Below are 5,685 nucleotides of genomic sequence, written 5' to 3' on the forward strand. Positions count from 1 at the left end.
CCTTCCTTCTTTCCTTCCTTCCTTCTTTCCTTCAAGTTGTAAACCCTGATGGCCCCTTGAGATCATCTGGTCAAAACCCCAGCCAGCAAGACCACTAGGGCTAGAACTCGCATCTATGTTTTTGAAGATTCTTGGAGGGACTGGAGAGTTGGCTCAGTGGTTAAGACCATTGATTGCTCTTCCAGAGGACCTGAGTTCAATTCCCAGCAACCACATGGTGGCTCACAACCATCTGTAATGGGATCTGATGCCCTCTTCTGGTGTGTCTGAAGACAGCGACAGTGTACTTGTATATAATTAATAAATAAATCTTTTTTTAAAAGATCCCTAATGACCTAGGAAAGCCTGAATTGTTCGCTTTCCCCTCTGATTATTGTTTTGAGCTCCTAAGTTTGCTCTAAACCTGTAGGCAGATGTTAGCTCCAAAGAGGCGAATTCTCCCTACTAACTCTACACCAGGTGGCTGCGGTTCTGAAACAGAGTGCCCGGGATACTGGAATCCATCAGACCCCAGCCATCAAAGATCTGCATGGAGGCCAGGAAGATATGTATACAACAATGCCCAGCCCAGAGGAAACTAAAAGCCCTACAGCCTTCTAGTCCTCCTTTGCTACAGCTGGAGGAGCCAAGGCAAGCCCCGCCCACACTTTCTTCTCCCCGCCTCACCACCTCACCCCCACCTTCTCTTGCCTCTGTTCCATTCTGTCCCCTAGGTGGTGCCAAAGAGCAGTGAGCCTGTTTTTTTGTATTTTGAGATTAGACTTCTGTTTTGAAAAGATCCAGATGCTTCAGTACTTCTTAGAAGGGGGAACATAAGTATCCACAGGAGGAAATACAGAGACAAAGTTTGAAGCAGAGACTGAAGCAAAGGCCATCCAGAGTCTGCCTCACCTGGAGATCCAGCCCATATACAGCTACCAAACCCAGATTACTAATGCCAAGAAGTACATGCTGACAGGAGCCTGATATAGCTGTCTCCTGAGAGGCCCTGCCAGGTCATGACAAATACAGAGGCAGATGCTCACAGCCAACCATAGAACTGAGAACTGGGTCCCCAATGGAGGAGTTAGAGAAAGGATTGAAGGAGCTGAAGGGGTTTGCAACCCCATAAGAACAATAATACCAACCAACCAGAGCCCCCAGGGACTAAACCACTATCCAAAGAGTACAAATGGATGGACCCATGGTTCTAGCTGCCCATGCAGCAGAGGATGGCCTTGTTGGGCATCAATGGGAGGAGAAGCCCTTGGTCCTGCCAAGACTCCATGCCCCAGTGTAAGGGAATGTCAGAGTAGGAAGGTGGGAGGGAGTGGGTGGCTGGGTGGGTGGGGAGAGCACCCTAGAAGCCAGATAGGATAGGGGGAATATGGAAGGGAAACCGGGAAAGGGAATGACATTTGAAATGTAAATAAAGTATATCCAATTAAAAACAAAGAAAGATCCCATCCTCAGCAGGTAGAAGAGGGATTGAATCTGGACCATAGCATCAGAGGAGAGCAGATCAAAGCCATTAGTAATGCAGTTCCACAGTTCCTGTGCTAGGTGACAGTGTCTTGGCCACTCTGACGGGAGCAGAAGAAGAGGAGCCAGAATCACACTGTAGAGAGTGTTGGCTTGCACTCGGGAGCTTAGAGAGGAGAGGGATGAGTCAGGGATGGTTTTAGATTGTTGTTGGAATAAACAGATGGGTGTTGGAGTCAGTTCCTGTGGCAGGGAACAGAGGAGCAGATTTCAGGGGTGGAAAATAAAAGTACGTGCAGCTATGAACAAATTCAGGATAATGCGCTACAAGAGCCTGGTTGCTGTACTCATTTGTGTAATAAATACTCCAGGCAAGGTGGCAGGCAGATGCCTGGAATCCTGTGATTAGGAATTAGAGGCAGGGAAATCAAGTTCAAGGTCACCCTTGTGTATACAAGGCAGCCTGAGCTAGAAATCCTGTTTGAAAAACATACACATCCTCCCGTGGAAACACACATTTTGAGCTCTCAGTAATTATCAGGTACAGATTTAGGCTCTTCTTATAGAATTTAGATTGTATAGCTCATTCCCTGGTCTCTGGGTAGAACCCTGCCTACCTCTGCCAGTTGAAAATCTAACCAAGATATAACCAGTTCATTCTCAAAGCTGACCATACAAGAGGCTGAAAACACAACCTTCCCCTTGACTTAAAGATTTTGAGTCTCTGGGGAGTTTGTATGTTTCTCTTGCTTTCCTGGCCTCAAGTTCATAATCCTCCTGCCTTACGTCTTTCCAAGTGGTGGGATTACAGAACACCAAACTTGGCAGAAGATTCCATTTCTGACCTGCTTTTCCTGCCTTGCCAAAGTAACCTTTTCCTGACCGTTCAAAAAACCGGAACCTAGAAACCACATTCACCTGGGACGTCACAGTAAAACCGTTCAGGTCTGGAGAAAGGAAGCACACAGTCCTGTTGCCTTATCCATTCACTGGACAGTTGAGCCACAGGAAGTATTTCTCCCTGCAAGTCACAGACCTTGACACGAAAGAGCTTTGACTCAAAAATGCCAGTGGGCTTGATCACAGCACTTGGGAAGCAACCACAGAAGGAGATCGAAAGTCCCAGGCTAGCCTGCTGTGCAGAGAAAGACATTCTGAAACTCAAGTAGACAGGAAGGAAAACAAACAAGTACTGTGAGGAACTGAAGAAGAAAGTTCTCAGAGGCCCTGAGCAGCAAAATCAAAGAGCCAGAACGACAAAGAGGAGGTGTGTAGAAACCATCCAGCCAGCCTTTCCCAGGATGAATTCCATGGGGCACTTCCTCCTACAGAATACAGAAACAAAGCGGCTTGATATCAAGATTTGAAAAGATTGGAAGGCCACCTGTGATATGCCCAACCTCTTAAAACTCCAAAGTATATACAAAGACATTAAATATCAAAAACCTGCTAATGAACCTCCTTAAATTCTATGGCCCATGTATGACCAAACTCACTTGGCCATCTGATCCTAACCTTTTAATGTGCCTGGGGCTATATCATGATAAAAATATACACATATGAGACGAGCGAAATGGCAGAATTAGAGAGATGAGACAAGAGGGTTAGGAGTTCAAGGCCATCTTCAGCCACATAGGAAGTTTAAGGCTTGCCTGGGCCACATGAAACACTAAAAATCAAACTCAGAGGTGGTGGCATGGGCCTTTAATCCCAACACTAGGGAGGCAAAAGCTAGCAAAACTTCGGGGAGATCAGGGCCAATTTGGTCTACATAGTGAGTTCCAGGATTCTAGGGGTACATAGTGAAAACCTGTCTTAAAAAGAGGAGGAAGCTCTAAGCCGGCACTCTGTAAATGTTCAGCTCGAGCGCCAAGATTGTGAAGCCCAGTGGCGAGAAGCCGGAGTTCGAGTCTGGCATCTCTCAGGCGCGCTGGAGATGAACTCAGATCTCGAGGCGCAGTTGTGGGAACTCAACATCACCGCGGCCCAGGAAATCGAGGTTGGCGGTGGTTGGAAAGTTATCACAATTTTTGTACCAGTTCCTCAGCTGAAATCTTTCCAGAAAATCCAAGTCCGGCTAATTTGTGAATTGGAGAAAAAGTTCAGTGGGAAGCATGTAGTTTTCATTGTTCCGAGGAGGATTCTGCCCAAGCCAACCCAGAAAAGCCGTACGAAAAATAAGCAGAAGCGGCCCAGAAGCCGCGCCCTGACAGCAAGCAGTGCAGGACGCCATCCTTGAGGACTTGGTCTTCCCAAGTGAATTGTGGGTAAGAGGATCCGTGTGAACCTGGAGGGCAGCCGCCTCATAGAAGTTCATTTAGACAAAGCACAGCAGAACAACGCGGAGCACAAAGTCGAAACTTTTTCTGGTGTGTACAAGAAGCTCACAGGCAAGGATGTTAAGTTTGAATTCCCAGAGTTTCAGTTGTAAAGAAAATGACTAAATAAAATGTCATTCATAGTAAAAAAAGAAAAAGAAAAAAGAAAAAAAAAGAGGAGGGGAGGAAGGAAAAAAGGAAAGAGGAAAAAACACAAATATATTTATTTACATTTATATAATGATTATAACAATGGCCATATTTTATTTCCTACTCCATGCAATAAACTTTTTGTTGTTTCATTTATTCTTCAAAACAACCTTATTCTTATATCGCCTTTTTGTATTGACACATGTAGTTTCATCCTGCAAGGTTTTCCTCCAAGGCTTATACATTGAAAGCTTGGCCCCCAGCTGGTGGCACTACAGGGAAGTCATGAGATCTTGGGGATACTCTAGTTGAAAGTCGCAGGCCACTGGAGGTGGTATATAGATGCCTCTCATTCACTCTCCTTGACTTCCTTTCTCTCCCTCCTCCTGGCTACTGTAAAGTGAGCAGCTTGTCCTATGCAGTGGCCTCACCACGGCCCCAGAAACAAAAGCCAAGGGAGCAGTCAAACCGCTGACTGAAACTATGGACCAAAATAAGTCTTTGTATCTTTAAGTTGATTTTGCTTCTCTTTTCCTACAAGGTTTCACTTTGTGGCCCAGGATGGCCTTAAACTTAAAGCCCTCCTGCCAGCTTGTCATTCCCTGATTTCCTTAGACATTGTATCTCAGTCACAGAAAGCTGATTAATCTACACATACACCTATATAATGTAACAAATGAGAAAATATGGCTCTGCTGGACAGTAGAGGTGCAGGCTTTTGATCCCCGCACGGGGGAGGCAGAGGCAGAAAGATCTTTGTGTTCAAGGCCAGCCTGGTCTACAGAACAAATTCCAGGACAGCCAGGGATACACAGAGAAACTGTCTCAGAAAGAAAAGAAAGTGAGGTTCAGAATACTTCCTCCAAAGCAAAGACGTAGGAAGTAGTGGTAGGACTCAAGACAGTGCACCCCAAAGTGTAGCAGTACAGGACCACAGTATGATACTCCAATGTGCCCATGCGACCTAAGTATTGTGGGAAATAGCAGACAACTCTGCAAACAATAGGAGAGAGAGAGAGAGAGAGAGAGAGAGAGAGAGAGAGAGAGAGAGAGAGAGAGAGAGAGAGGGAGAGGGAGAGAGAGAGGGAGAGAGGAGAGAGGGAGAGAGGGAGAGGGAGAGAGGGAGAGAGGGAGAGAGGGAGAGAGGGAGAGAGGGAGCAAACATGAGAAAAGTCCACAGACTATGGTACAGATGAAATCTCCATGGGTGACTGTCCTTTATCTTTGCACCAAGATGAAAGGAGAGCTGCTCAACAGAGACTCGGCAATAAAGAACACTTGGCTTAAATCCATCCCACCAGCTTTGCCTTCCTTTCTTAACTCTCTCCCAGTACCCAGCTTTTTCCCACACCCTTTGCTCTACTCCAGCAAACAAAGGTGCCGAGCCTTGAAGTTTACACTACCCGTTTGATATTTACCGTGCGACTTTACTCTTTAAGACTTCCTTGAGTGTCTTCCCATGCATTCGGGATATGTGTTAATAAGCTTGTTTGCTTTTCTCCTGTTGGTCTGCCTTTTGTAACAGGAATCTCCCCACTAAGAACTACGTAGGGTAGACCAAAAAAAAAAAAAAAAAAAATCTTATATCCTCCTCTACAAAGAGGCAAGCCCTGGTTCAGATGCAAGTTCCTATGCATTACTCCACCCAACTTCCAATCCAGCCAAATCCTCTCCCATAATAAATGAGATAAGGTTACAATACCCTGGCCAAAAAAAAAAAAAAAAAAAAAAAAAAAAAAAAAAAAAACACATAATC

At 45.5% G+C, this 5,685-nt stretch overlaps 1 pseudogene across 1 annotated transcript; it reads left to right on the forward strand.

The window, feature by feature from the left end:
* Positions 1 to 3,314: 3,314 nt before the first annotated feature.
* On the forward strand, positions 3,315 to 3,892 carry LOC308436208 (small ribosomal subunit protein eS7-like; annotated as a pseudogene). The gene has a single exon. The product of its transcript is annotated as a small ribosomal subunit protein eS7-like (transcript).
* Positions 3,893 to 5,685: the final 1,793 nt, after the last annotated feature.

This window comes from Micromys minutus, assembly GCF_963924665.1.
Source record: "Micromys minutus genome assembly, chromosome: 24".
In the NCBI taxonomy this organism is placed as follows: domain Eukaryota; kingdom Metazoa; phylum Chordata; class Mammalia; order Rodentia; family Muridae; genus Micromys; species Micromys minutus.